The 15,058-nt window shown below is 57.2% G+C and overlaps 1 non-coding gene across 1 annotated transcript; it reads left to right on the plus strand.

Moving 5' to 3' along the window:
• The first annotated feature begins 1,074 nt into the window (after window positions 1–1,074).
• Window positions 1,075–1,207, plus strand: LOC149994041 (small nucleolar RNA SNORA66). Its single transcript, XR_016507921.1, has one exon. It is a non-coding gene; the product is annotated as a small nucleolar RNA SNORA66 (small nucleolar RNA).
• Window positions 1,208–15,058: the final 13,851 nt, after the last annotated feature.

Below are 15,058 nucleotides of genomic sequence, written 5' to 3' on the forward strand. Positions count from 1 at the left end.
GGTGCCTATGCTCACACCCTGATGTGAGTACACATGTGACAATGATGTGGCATCACTGTCATGACTCATGTTTATTGAGCACCTACTGTATGCCAGAGACTACTCTAGGCACCTTATTGGAATCTTCTCAATGCCTCCTTCCAGCAACCCCATGAGAAAGACATGCAATCACTCCCATTTTACAGAAGGGGAAACTAAGGCACAAAGGCCGTGTGGCTTGGACAGGATCGGCAGGACTGTAAGTGGCAGAGGCAGATGCGTCCAGGATATAGCACGGGACACCCTCCGCACCCTCACGCTCATCTGCTCCCCCCTGCTCACCAGCATGGTTTCCTAACAGGCTTCCCCGGACGCTGTGAGAGAAAAGTGAGGCACATCTGGGAAAGTGCTCCGCAGATGAGGTATTGTTCCCAGTGCCGGGAATTCAGCCCCGGGTCGGCCAGTCCTTTCCTGGTCACAGAGAAGCCTCTCTCAGCTCCCGTCCCCCCTCCCAGCTCCAGCAACCACCTGCTCTGTGGCGCTGGCTTGTGGTTCTCTGGCCTGTGGCCTCTGCCTGGGCTGCCCACAGGACACCAGCCTGGTCGGGGCGATTCTCCTAAAATTCAGGGCTCCTTGGACCCCTGCTTAGGGTGAGGCACCCAGGGTCCCTCTACCTGAGCTCTCAGTGAGGCACAAGAGGCCCCACCACCTGGCCTCATCCCTAGACAGTGCCTCCCTGAACCTCAGGGCTTCCTTCTGATGGAATGGCTTCTCCTTCCCAAACAGACCTCTGTGCCTTTGCCCTTGCTGTTCCCTCTGCTCGGCCAGTCCTGCTCTGCTGGGGACTCCATGGGCCAGCTCAGCTTGGGGACTCAGTAGTCCAGTGGCTGCAAGCACACCCAGCAGGGGGTACACACCTCAGCCCCCAACCAGGTCCTACCCAGCACAGCACACACTGGGCATCTGTCTCTCCCATCAAAGTCGGGACCCATAAAGGACAAGGACCCAGCCTGAGTCACCTCTGTGTCCTCCATACCCAGCACAGAGCTATGCAAAGTTTGGGCACTGTTAAATGTAATTTTAAATACTGATGGAGTACAAACTCGATCACTGACTCTGCATGATGTCGCAGAAGTGAAGGCAACCAGGTTTACTAAAGTAATCGTGGTGATAGAAATGTATTAGCCTCAGAAACTACTGAGGTGATCCATTCTATCCTAGTCGTCGGCAGCCATCCGTCTCGAGAGACGATGGTGTAGCTTCTTAAGAGTCTATCTGCACCGCCGAGAATGGCTGTGCAGTCCGACTCGGGAGTGACACGGTATCTGTCTCCTCCCGTGTTGAATCGACATCTTGCGATGACGCTGGAGTGTCCTCTCCAGTGAAGCTGAAGCTACAGAGCCTGGGCAGGGTGATATGGAGGGTCTGCTGTTGCCCATGCAGCAGACCCCCCCTCTCTTCGCAGCTGAAGGGTCCAAGGGAAAGACGGAGTCAATAAAGCTTGGCTTCAGGTGCGCCGCAGGAGTTGCCGGTGATGACTACAACGTCAAACCGCCTTAGGGACTCCGGCTCCGGATTTTCTGTCGGGGTTTACTCCCTTAGCCTTTCCCCTGAAGAGGTATGCCGCAAGGCAGCGGAGGTTTTTTGGAGTCAGAGTTTTCCTTCTCTGATGTGCCCTGACTGGAAGATCGAACCAGCGACACTTAGCTCGCAGGCCGACGCTCAATCCACTGAGCCAAACCAGCCAGGGTTCTATCCTAGTACAGTGTAAAAAATAAAAATAAATAAATAAAAATTTGAAAAAAAAATATTGATAGAGCATAAAACATTGTGAAGCAATGACAGGTTGTCAGGAGTAGGATGACGTAGAGTAACCACTAAACTGGGAACCGAAACATGAAGGTTGATCCTTGCTCTGCTACTCAGGAGCTGTGTGACCTTGGGTAAGTTGCACAGCCTCTCTGAGCCTCGGCTCCCTTACCAGGGAACATGGAGAGTATGTACAACTCTCTCGGCTGTAGTGAGGAATCATTAGCTACATGAGAAAATCGGGGAGGGGCCTATTTAAATGGGGTGCAGGGTGGGGTGTAAGCTTCCCAGGGGACAAAATGCTTTCCAGAATGGAACTCTAGGAGGGCTGGATGGAAGGGTAAGCTGGGCACTGGAGGGCTAGGAGGGCTTGGGCTGGCAGGGTGGAAAGGGAAGGGGACCCGGGTGGCAGGGAGTGTGTGGGCACAGGCTAGGAGGCAGGAACCTGCGGCATCTCAGCCTAAGAGCAGATCCAGTGTGTTCCACAAGGTTCAGCATGCTCGTTAGAGCCCTGGTTCAAGTGGGCAGGGACACGGTGGCAGGCCACTTAATGCTGTAAAACGGGCACATCCACACCCTACCTCAAGGTCACAGAGTTCAGCTCATATCGGTGTTAGTGACTGTAATTAACTCTACCCCAGTGTGTCTTTCACTTCCCTGCGTGCCACCCTCAGTCTGGCACAGAGCAGGCAGAGACTGATTGATTGACTGGATGACTCCCTGAAGCCTTGAGAAAAGGACTCACTGTGCGCAGAACACAAGTTCACACCTGGCCCTGCGCCTGTGTCTGCCTCAACGCGCCAGTGGCTCATCCACTCATTCATTCACTCATTCGTGTCCTCATTTGTTCAGCGCCTCCTGCTCTGTGCCCACCCCAAGCTCAGCTCTGGAAACTCAAAGGTGAGCCCAGCCCTGTCCCCCTGCTCTGAGGTGCTCTCCCTGTTTCTGTGGGACCACAGCCATTCCTCCTTCCTGCTCCTCCTCCCTCCGGAGCCTCCAAAGACCACCCCACACTGACCCCTATTCTCCGTTTCCACCCTCATCAGCAAAGCCAAGGAGCTTCTCCAAATCCTGCTGGGCAGTAACGCAGCAGGCCAGCAGGTCAGCCCCCAGGCAGTGCTGCCCTCTCTCCCTGCAGTCAGGAGCCCAGCGGGCTGCCTGTGAGCCCAACACATGCAACTGTCCCCCTCTGCCAGGGCTTTGCGTAGGGGTCCGGGGCCACTCGGTGCAAGGGAAGAGGCCCACACCCATGTTGCCCCTACAGAAGCTGCAGATCTGGCCCACGGTGTGCTGACTGGCATTCTAAGGAGCCCAGTTTCAGATTAGCATTTATGGGGCACCCATCCTGCGCTGGGTACCCACCAGGAACACACATACTAAGGAGACACACTCTGGGGGTGATGGGGAGCGAAAATGAGCAGATGAGGGAGGTGGTGGGTGGTGAAGGGGTGCTTGTAATGCTCCCAGAGCCCAGAGAAGGGTGTGAAGCAGAGGGGGCAAGATCTGGGTGGAGAAGCCTTAATGGCACTCTGTTTGCAGGTGAGGGGCAGACAGAGGCCCCGGGGCAGGCGGCTGCATGGCTACAGGCCCACGACCTCTGCAGAAACCAGTGGCACAGCCTGCAGCTGTCCTTGGGCCTCCGTGACCACCTTGGAAAAGAAAGAAAGGGGAGTGCAGCGGGGCAGGGGAGCCTGGTGGAATGGGGGCCTTGATTCAGAACTTCCATCCCACCATGGCCAGCTCTGATCGTGGGCGCACTTAATTCCTAGTCTGTTTCCCCATCTGTGAAATGGGGGTGACAACAGTGCCGCCGCCCAGGGCTGCCTGGAGACTGAGGAGACCCTGGAGAGAGCCCAGGGCACTGCCAGCACATACAGACCACGGCCCTCGCCACGAGCGCGCGAACACTGCCGGGAGCTGCAGACTGTGGGTCTCAGGGTCCACGGCCAGCAAGCCTGACCCCACTGGCCTGGCGAAGGGCCCAGGAATCTGCATTTCAACACACTCCCTCCACCACAGTTGTTCTAATTCTGAGACAGGTGGACAGACACTTGCTCAGCAGATGCTGTTGTTACATTGTCTCACTTGATGCTCAGGACAGTCCTGCAAGTCTGACCTGTAACCTGCCTCCCAGGTGCAGAAAGAGGCTCGGAGAGGTCAGCCAACAGCCCGCCGAGTCAGCGGTGGGCCAGGGAGGACCTGGACTGGGTCTGCCAACCCCCAAGGCTGGGCCTCTCCAAGCAGGACATACATGCCAGGGCCCCCTCCCCAGGCAGAGGCTGGGTGTGTGTCTCCAGGCTGCCCCACCGCCCCATTGTCACTTCCTCCTCTGGCTGCTAATCAGGTCTCGCACACCATCCCGTTTCCTGCCGGCCAACCAGCTGCCTCCTTTGCTCCTGATGGCACTTCCTGGCCTTGCGCCTTCCCATTACCTCCTTTGCCTCCAGAGGGGCTGGAGCAGGGGATGGGCAGTGGCAGAAATTGGGCATGAGATCCTCAGGGGCACTAGCCTCCCTCCTGGGGCCTGGACGACCTGTGTGTGGTGACCCTGTCCCCACCCCAGGGGCATATGCCTGGATGGCCATCCCTTGTTTACAACATGACAGGAAGAGCAGATTTCAGGGCAGAGTCAACTTCCCCACAGAGCAGAAACACAAAGGGAACTGGCAGAAGGTGCCAGCACAGACCCCGCCACCATCGGCCACCAGCGCCAGGTCTGAGACCCAGCAGGAAATTATGCCCTGTGGGCATGTACACCAGGAAGGCAGGCAGCTGGCACAGGCAGGGGTAAGGGGCTGGAGCACCAGGGACAGAGCACCGGCCTGGCCTGGCTCCTCTGCGGTCACCCCCATGCTCCGCGGCAGGAGAAGGCAGAGCTAATCCTGTTGGAGAAGGAACCACTGAGCCTTCTTTATTCCACAAACAGTGATCAAATGTGCTGGACCCCATTCAGAGGCCACCTCAGGACAGAGACCTCCAGCATCACCTGGCCTCCAGACAGCTGGACATCCCCTTAGCACAAAAACACAGCTTTATAAAATGTCTGTAAAACCAGGAAACCTCCCACTCCTCTGCTCCTGTTTGCTGCAGGCCCTATGACAGGAGCTGTGATCACTCAGGCCTCCACTTCCTTGCCCCCCTCCTCCAGCCCCCCAACTTGTCTCATCCACGTCTGTCCATTTAACCTGCTCTGGTCACAGTCATCGTTGGCCTCCATCTTCCAAATCCAGCCTCACTTTTCCAAGGTTGACCCCGCTGATGCCCCATTCTGGCCTTGCTTCCCTGGCTTCCCTCCTTCGATGGGCTCCCTTCACTAGAAGATCTACACACCTCGGAGGCCCACGGCCTCCCTGCCTGTAAGCGCATCCACTCCCAGGGCTTCCAAACCTCATCTCCAGGCCAGCTGTACTCCCCCATCTCCAACTGCCAACTTGACATCGCTGCCTGGGTGTCCGAGGGCCCCTCAAACTCAGCATGCCCAGAAATCTTTATCTCCCTCTCCCCAGAAAACAACCCCCCATTCCATGCCCCATCTCCAAACCAGTGTCCACTTGACTTACTGAGTGACCTGGGCAGGGCCCTTCCCCTCTCAGGTCTATCCCGCTGTCTGACGGAACCATTTGGGGACTTCCCAACCATTCACTGACTCGTGGAAAAACGGGGGCAGCTCTTCAAAGGACAGACTCCCACTGCGCACCCTGGGAGATTCCAAATTGGTTGGCCTAGGGTGGGGCCCAGTATCTGCAGTTGGTAAAAGTTCCTCATATGACTTTCATATGCATCAGAGGCACCCACTCCCACCTGCCCACCCAGCTTCTTGGTTCCCATGAGCTCTGGTCCTGCCTCAGCTTCCCCAGCTTCCAAGCTGCAATTTGAGTCCTGTTTATCTCTACAGCCCTGCAGGGCTTCGGCTCTGATTATCTCCATTTTGCAGATGAGGAAACTGAAGCTCAAGGGGACATGACTGGCCTACAGTCACATCAGGAGCAGAACCAGGGCACTTGACTCCCCCTGATATCCCTAAACCCAAACAGCCCCCACACACCCAGGATGGCACTCTGAGCTGGAACCCACGCCACCTTCACCACAGAGAAGCTGGTGGGCCCTCCAGAGCTGAGAGATGCTGTCTGTTCCCCTTCTCCCCCTGCCCAACCACCGCCCCCCTGAGGCCCCTGAAGCCTCCCCAGATCCTGCAAAGTCTGCTCCGCCCTCGGTGTGTCAGAGGTCACCTGGGAGAACCTGGGTCTGAGCCCAGGCTGACCCTGGCTGGATCTGATTCTGCTGTGCCCCAGCTGGGTGGACGGGCTTCAACTGGCTGAGCCTCAGTGTCCTGAGCTATAAAATGGCAGTGATAACACCTGCTCTTGGGGTTACAAGAAGGATGGACTAAGGCCCATGGCAGGTGCTAAGCATGGGGCCCCAGGTTTGAGGCCCGGAGTCGGGGTGTGAATTGAGCGTCCCAGGCAGGTCCAGGGCTAGGCCTCTGTGGGGAAAGCATTGCGGGGCCGGGCAGCCGCCCACCATGGGGCCTGCCTTGCTGCAGCCAGCCCGGCCCTCACGCAGAAACAATAACAGGAAACCATCCCGGGGGGAAGTGGGCCAGGGCCAGCTGGAAACCCTGGAGGGGCGGCGGCTGGCCTCCCTCGCTGCCCTGCGGGTGTGGCTCCCCTCGAGAGGCCGCCAGAGCTGCTCCACAGAGCTGCACAGCACTCAGCCCCGACATTCTGACCTGCGGGACACGACAGCTCCAGCCCAAGGCGCGGTGAGTGAGCGCTCCCCAGACCCCGACCCACCCACCGCCACGTGCCCAAGGCGGGAGGGTCCTTGCTGTCCCCACCTGTAGAACGGTTGCTGTTGGGGCTCCTGGGAAGAGCCAGGCCCCAGGGCACGGGGTCTCCTCCTGGCCCAGGGCAGCACTGGGAAGCACACAAATGGGCGTCCTCGGGGCTGGGGGAGTGAGCAAGGGTAGGCTCTCCCACATGTGGACTCTCCCACTCGTGACTCGCATCGGTGCCGGGCTCAAAGAGGGCAGGGTGCCACCTGAGTCGCCAGCAGGCCAGGGCCAGAGGACTGGCACCCAGGTCTAGGCTCCCCTTGGGGCCTCTTCCCTCAAGGCTCTGTGGTGGGGCTGGGAGAGAAGCCCTGGATGGGGAGCTCTGAGCCTCCCCCCGCACCCCCCCATCAGAATGTGCCCCATTTTCAGAACAGGCAAACTGAGGCTTAACTCTGGGTACTTGAGACTGTGCCAGTGGACGCCCCTCCTCTACCTACCCCGCTCAGAGCTGGGGAGCTGGGGTCAGGAGGGCTGCCCACCCTTTCTCCCCTAACATCCAGATACCCACAGCCCTCATATTTTAGGGGAGCCCCTCGAAAGGACTTGACTCGGGTGGTATAGGGTGAGAGCCCAGGCCGGAGACAGTCGTCCTGGGGGCAGATCCCAGCTCGCCACTCACTTCCCGCGTGACTTTGGGAAAATGACTCCACATTATCAAACCTGTTTGCTTGTCTGAACAATTTGTGTGGGAACTGGAGGCGACACACAGAAGGCACTTATACAATGGAACGCCTTATCTCACTGCCCCCAACCATGCCATGGGTTAGCTACAGCCTTTCTCCATTTCTCAGTGAAGGAAACTGAGATCTGGAGAAGGTAAGCAAGAGCTGGGGTCCGGGGATCGGACCAGGACCTCGTACCGCAGAGCTCAGGCTCTTTCGGGTACCACATAGCTTCTCCATGTCTCAGCTTTCTCATCCATAAAACAAAGGAAATGATCTCTTTGTGAGTAAATTTAATGAGGCGAAGTACACAAAAAAGGTCACAGGTTCCATCCCCAGTCAGGGCATGTACAGTAGGCAACCGATCGGTGTTTCTCTCTCACATCCATGTACATTTCCCTTTCTTTCTCTTTCTTTCCCTTTCTTCCTCTCTTCCTCTTTCCTTCTCCCTCCCTGCCCCCCATTCCTTTCCCCTCTCCTCCTCTCTCCCTCTCTCTCTAAAATCAATAAACAGGCCTGGATGGTGTCGCTCAGTGGATTGAGTGCCAGCCTGCTAACCCAAAGATAGCCTGTTTGATTCCCAGTCAGGACACATGCCTGGGTTGTGGGCCAGGTCCCCAGTGGGGGGGTGTGAGAGGCAACGGATTAATCATCTTTCGCATATCAATGTTTTTCTCCCTTTCTCCCTTCCTTCCCTTCTCTCTAAAAATAAATAAATATTTAAAATCAATAGACATATCCTTGGGTGAGATTAACAACAACAACAAAAAATTACAACTGAATTGACCTGCTACCCCAGGGCTGACCAAGGCTGTGAATGTCATAAAGGTGTTGGCCCCTCAGGTCAGGAAGCCCCCAGCAGGTGAGAGCAGGAGGGGAAGCGAGAGGACCTCAACTCAGCTCTGCCTCTGGGGAGCGCTGGGGGAGCTACTCTGAGCCGAGCGCCATGCTTGTCCCCCAGCCCCTACAAGGACGTGTCCGCCATGAGTGACAGACAGACAGAACTGACAGGAGAGAAAGGGCATTCTGGGGGAGGCTGCTGTGGCTGGTGGCTTGTGTGGAGCAGGGCGTGGCAAGAGGGCTAATGATGCTGACGGCCAGGAGTGCCAGGACCAGGCGCCTTGGTTCACCTTCAGGGGACAGGGGGCAGGGTCTCTCCCATCTGGCCTGAATCCAGCCAGCTGTGGGCTTCAGCCTGGAGGGCAGCAGGTGGCCTCCAGCGGCCTGGCAGCCCTGCCAATTCCGGCTTACTATGGTGAGGGGGCAAGGGAGGCATCCACTGGCCTCGAAGGGGTTAAACTGCCCGCCCTGCCGCCTGGACCTGAGCGATTGTGCTGCTGAACAAGGGCCGGACATGGCCACAGGAAGCTAGAGGGGGCCATGCTTGTTTTCTCCCAACATTAGATGACTCACAGCTGTGCTGCTGCCTCAGGGACGCAAGGTGGACCCAGTGGCCACCAGCTTGGGAAAATCTTGAGCCCCTTAGCCAAGTGGACCCATGCCTGCTACATCCATCATTTCTCTGCACCTCCCCAGCCCCAACCCCCCACCCCCAGCAACCCTCAAGCTACTGAAAGAATGCCCATTTGACAGACGGGACCACAGAGGCTGAGTGGTCAGCCCAGCGTTACAGGATGAGACGAAAGTAGGATATGAGTGAGACTAGATCCTTCTGACCCCACAGCACCTACCCCACTCCATAATCAAGCTCAGCAAAGGGAGAGGTCAGGGAGGATTGTACCTGACAGTTCAAGCCACAGAAGCAGGTATCAGGATGAGCCAGGAGCCCAATGACCCTAGGGAAAGAATGTTCTAGGAGACAGCTCCTACCCTGAGGAGCTTGGATTCTGGCTGGAGAAATACTGAAGAGCCCATCCTCACGCAGGTCCAAGATGATGCTGGATGGAGAAATCATAGATGGCTTCCTGGAGGAAGAGCAGAAGCCCCATATATATTGGCAGGCCTTGGTTCCACAATCTGATTCTCAGCCTTATCTCTCTAAGGCAGTGCATGAACCCAAAGGGCCCTAAACATATTCAGGGACCTCCAGATTGCCTGTGGGGGACCCAGTAGAACAGTCAGATCCTGGCAGGTATAGATACCAGGAAGAGGAAGAAGTGGGCCCCGTGGACCAGGCCAGGCAGGCAGTGAAGGAGACGTCCTTCTGGGGAAGAACAGAGGGGAGTAGAAGGTGGACCAGGGCAGAACCAGGAAATGAGGTCAGGTATGAGTCGGCCAGTCGAGTTCATAGCCTTCTAGGCTTGAGGGGGTGAGTAGTTGAGGGTCAGGACACTTACTGAGCACCTACTGTATACTGAGCTTCAAACCAGTGATTTCATTTAATGCTCCTGACGAGGGAGGCAGTTATTACTGATGAAGCAGTTAGAGCTCAGAAAGGGCAAGGGATAGGCCGAAGGCCACACAGCTCATGAGCAGGTTCAAACAAGTAAGTAGGGGGCGCTAATTCTTCTGCCCCCACTGCCTGCCTCAGAGCCCCAGTCAAAGTCAGGAAGGCCAGAGGAGCCTAGCAAAGGCTCTGTAGAGCAGTGTTCTCTCCTGGAAGCTTGTCTCCCATTAGGAGACAGCGGCATAGACTGGATGATCGTAGAACCCAGAGACCTCAGCACAAAATTGTTTCAAATCCCAATCCAGCTCTGATGAATTTTAGTACCGACTTCAAAGTTTGTATTAAGGATTCAGGGACTGAGTGCAAGTTCAGTGGGAGTAAGCACTGTGGTTGATGAGTGAAAAAACCCCAATCCCAACACACCCCACCCTTGAGGTTCCCAGTGCCTCCTCACCCTGCATCCTGGCAGTGTCTGCGGCTGCCAAGGCCCAGCCATAAATGCTGGGGTTTAGCGGACACTTTGGGAATCCCTGAAGGAGTTTGGGGATCCCTGGTTCCAACCTCTGCCCTGGAGTGAGGTTGTGGGGTGGGAGGGTGCTAGGAAGAGCTTCCCAGGGCCACACAGGGAGCAGGGATGGGGGTGGGGCTGGCCCAACGAGTCCCCTCCCAAAGACACACCTCCTGCATACTCTGGGCCCAGCCCCTCATCCCTGACCCAGGGCCTCTGGGCCAGAGCCCAGAGCCTACAGGAGGCTGTTCTGGGACTAAGTGTCCAGTCCCCCTTCTGGGGCTTTGCCTGGGGCTGGGCTCAGCTGGCAGGTCTTGTCCCAGCTGACAGTGAATGTGCTGGGTGGCCACAGAGGGGCCAGACCCCAAGAGCAGAGACCTCAGGAGCTGGCGTGGGCAGACTCCTGGGGACCGGAACGTGCACTGTGTAGGCACATTTGAGGGTGTGGTGCATCCGTTTGGCCTGAGGATGTCATGTGTGTATCCCTGACCTGGAGGCTTCCTCCACCCCACCCCCAAGGGCCCTTGGTCTCCTCAATAAACCCCAAAGCGCAGACTCAGCCCCAGAAACCTCAGGCCTGAGCGGACCCTGGCCAGGTCAAGGTCTGCCTGATGGTCAGGGCAGGACCAGCCCAGGGGTGCCTGCCAGGCTGCCCCACTGAGTGGCTCCCAGCTGGGTACAGGCTTCCTAGGGTCGATTTAGCTGCAAACCAAGCAGCTCCAGCCCCTCCCTTTGTGCCCTGTGACCCCCCGAGCCTCTCCTTTTAAAGAGCACAGAGCTAAGCAGATCTCAGAGCCCCAGCTGCACATGGGGGCCACAAAGAGAAAAGGAGCAGAGACAGTTTGACCTGATGCCCCTTTTTACAGCAGGACAGAGAGAAGCAGGACTCCCTCCAGGACTGAGACCCTCAGACCCACCACGGCCCTCCCCTCTTGGCCCTCTCACATCTTCCTGACACCACCTACCCCCCCCCCACCCACACACACACAAAGCATGTATCACGATCTAAAGCTGCGCCTTCTGTCAAACGGTAGTGCCCCTCTCTGCCACTGGGATGCAGCCTGGGTTTGCTCCCCATCCTAGTTCAGTGCCAGCCACGTAGTCAGTGCTCCACAAATGTTTGCTGAGTGACTGTGTAACCCCAAGGCTCTAGAGAGGGCTTCAGAGAGGCAGCGACCTGTGAACTAAATCCAGGCACAGGAGAGAGAATGGTGAATGCAAAGGCCAGGTGATGTGACCGAGTCTGGGGGGTATCATCCCACAGGTTGGAACTACTTTTGGAGGCTCACCAAGCTCCCCTGGGACCCAGACAGGTCACTGGAAGGAGCAGAGGCACAGGACTCCCCCTTGGATCAGCCCTGAGGGCCCCACCTCAGTCCTTGGGCCCAGCCCAGGCATCTAGGTTTTAACCTCACTGTGGACACAGCCCCAGTGCACCATCCAGGCACGGGAGAGCCCCCCCACTCCCGGGGGCCTCCAGGCTCCCCTGCCCCTGCTCGTGGGCTCTGTGCCCGCTCCCTGGGGGCTTTACGCCACACTTTGTCCTCTCATTTGGGGCCCTCCAGACCTTCCCAGATTAAGGGCACAGAGGGCCTGCCCACATCCACAAGTCTATCAGGAGCTGCCGCCCAAAATCTCTAGCTGGCCTCCAGGGATAGGCTGGTCCTGGGTCCCATGTGACAGGGACACGGGCAGGCACTGGCCTCTGCATGCCCAGCCCGCACATCTGAGCTGCCACGCAAACCTTCTCCCCCCTCAAGGCGAGTTCTCAGGCCTGCCCGGCTAGGAATGTCTGAGCATGGAAATCACGTCTAGAATCTTTCAACCTCTGCATAGCTGTCATACCCAACCCAGCCTGCACCAGCTGGCCCGCTCTGCAGACTGTGAGAGCACCCAAGGGATGTGACTCCTGTCTGGGGCAAGGTTGGGGGCTAAAGTGAGACCTCAGCAGTGGCTCTGATGGCAGGGAGGTGCGGCCAGGGGAGCCCTGCCCTCAGCTGTGGGTACGGCCTGTCCTGCCCCCGGGCTTTCTCTCCATTAGCAGCAGGAGAAGGAAGGATTGTTGGTAAAGCCCTTCCCCTGGGCACCAGTTTAATGGTCAAATTTCTAACACAAAAGGCAAAAGACACAAATGAACATGGCTTTTCAGGTGGAAAAGTCCCTCAGGCCTCACTGAGATGGGGTGTAGGGGTCTGGAACATAGACGAACATAGACCTGGGAGAGGGATACAGATCTGCCCCTTCTTAGTCATCTGTCTTGAGCCTCAGTTTCTTCCTCTGCGCAATGGGGCTGACGATTCCTACCTCTGGGGTTAGTGGGAGAACTGCCTGAGATGGTCTCTATGAAAGCCCAGCAAGGAGAACAGTTTATTGTTGTTATTGCATGACTGTCCCCCAAGAGATGGGGGCGTGGTGGCAAAAGCGCTGTGTGGGCTGAAAGGCAGCCTGAATTCAAATCCTGATTCTGTCTCTTGCTGTTGTGTGACCCAGGAGGACTTGCTCCACCTCTCTGAGCCTTGCCTGCAAAATGGGGTTACTTACAACTGCCTCGAGATTTGACCCTTTGCCACTGAGGAGGTGCTCAGAAACATCACTTACAGCTTGCTGAGCACATAGAGCACCCCTTACCACCCAACCGAGATACACTGGTGATGTGGGGTGACTCTGAGGGGCCAGTGCCGGTCCTGTGTGCAACGGAGTTCTCTCTAGGGCTCACATTAGGGCCTCTGCTGGACACAGATGGATTCTAAGGGACCAGTCTGCACATTGAGAGAAAATTTTGAATGTGGGGCCAGCCAAAGCCCACTGAGGGGTTGCTGTCCCCCGTAAGGTGTAGCCCAACCTCTGACTGGTGACCTCTGCTTTATTTAAGTCCAGTGTGGTTATTTATTTGTTTGGCTGATGGCTGTCAGCCCTTGGACCACGAGTCCATCCAAGCAGGCGCCAGCAAAGAGAGCGTGGTGCTCCCCTTCGCTGTGTCAGAGAGGAGACAGTATTGTCCCCGGGGGTGCAAACTAAGGGACTTTGTGGAGGGAATGCTTACAGAGCTGTGAACGAGGGAAAGGGGACAGGTTGTTGTGGCACACGGAGACCAGCAACAGTGAGAGCCATCACTGCCTAGGGCCAGACACAGGAGAGAGAAGGTGGTTTCCAGAACCCAGTGAGGGACAGAGCCATGGAGGGGCTGCCTGACGGGGGCTGTCAGCATGGAGACAGGCAGCCGCAGCAGAGAATACGAACCAGCACAGAGAGCCGCAGGAAGAAATGCCGCTGGCCTCTCCTCCCACCCTCAGAGCTCCTGCCAAGCTGCTCTTGGCCGAACACCAGAAGCCAGGGACAGGAGGCCCGGGGTCAGCACCCCGCACACAGAGCAGAGGTCAGAGGGAGGTGCAGAGGTGCGGGGAGAGGGGGGCATCTGGCTGGAGGGGGCCTGCAAATCCCTCAACCAAGGGACTGCACGTGAAGGAACAAGAAAAGTGAGTACTTGGTGTAAGAGAACCGGAAGGCCAGTGAGGGTTCATACACATAAGATGTCGTTCCGAGCTCCTGCTTATTGGCCATGTTGCAAATAATTTCCAAGTCAGCCTGAAAACAAGCCTGAGAGGCAGATGCCAGTGTTCCCACTGTACAGGTGACAAAATGGGGGCTCAGAGAGTGAAGTGTCTTGGGCACAGTCACTCAGGGACAAGCAGCGGTCAGAGCCGGGACCCTGCACTGTGTGGGCCCAAAGAGGAAAGACCCGTTGTGACCTGTGGCTCGACCATGGGGAGGCAGAAAGGTCTTTCCAGGAAGGAGAGGAAGTGTGGGGCCTGGATGTGACAGCCCCAAGCTGTGCTGCAGTGGAGATACCCAGGGACATGCAGGGCCAGGGCGGGGGTGGCGGCTATCACAGGCCACTTCTCCTCTCTACCACCTGCTCTCCTTACTGTCCCAGCCTCGCAGGTTAAGGGCCATCCGCTCACAGCACCCTCTGCTCCGGCCCTGCCTCCTCCCGCAGACGTCCAGGCAGGTCTCCAGGAGCTGCTGGCTGTGGCCACAGAGACATTTAATAGGCAACTCCAACCCGACACAGGCCACACAGACAATTTTGGTTTCCTCCCCTCCAACGTGCCACCACCCCAGTCTTCTGAAGGCCCTGCTGACCCCCAACTGCTCAGGCCAAAGACTGGGAGTTGCCCTGATTCCTTCCCACCCCGCACCCCCTCTGGCCCCTTCCCTAGCGAATCCTGCTGACTCTACCTCAAGAACACATCTGGGGACCACCCCCTCCGAAACCCCTCACCTGGGTGGCAGGGACTGTCTCCCCTGATCTCCCGTCGCCCAGCCAGGCCCCTCCCCACTGCCAACTGCACAGCCCAACTGCATGAGCTGTCTGTGCTGCTGGAACAAACCCCCCCAAACATGGCAGCCTAAAGCAACACTGATTTGCAGTTCTGGAGATCAGCAGCCTGGAAGGGGCCGCAGTGGGCTACGGCCAGGGCCGCGCTCCTTCTGGGGGCTCTGGGCAGAACCCAGTCCCTCGCCTTTGCCTTTTCCGTGGCCTCCGGCCCCACAGCATTACAGCCTCGGTCTCTGTTGCCATGTCTCCTTTTTCCTGATTCTTTCCCACCCACCCCCCACCTTCATGCTACCCACATAATCCAGGATCATCTCTCTAGCTCAAGATCCTTAACTTCGATCTTATCTGCTAAAAGCCCTTTTGTCATGTGCAGGTCCCAGGGATGAGGAATGTGGACATCTTGGGGCGGGGGCGTCATTCACCCTGCTGCGTGGGGCTGGCCCCCTCTTCTTGCCCCCCACTCTCCCCAACAGTTCATTTCTATCTGACTCAGGGGCCTTCTTCTGGTTCTTTAAATACATTAACCACTTTTCTACCTCAGGGCCTTTGCCCTTGTTGGTCCTTCTGCTTAGAATTTCCT

Source organism: Furipterus horrens, unplaced genomic scaffold, assembly GCF_987537825.1.
Source record: "Furipterus horrens unplaced genomic scaffold, mFurHor1.1.pri manual_scaffold_13, whole genome shotgun sequence".
NCBI classification, from domain to species: Eukaryota; Metazoa; Chordata; class Mammalia; order Chiroptera; family Furipteridae; genus Furipterus; species Furipterus horrens.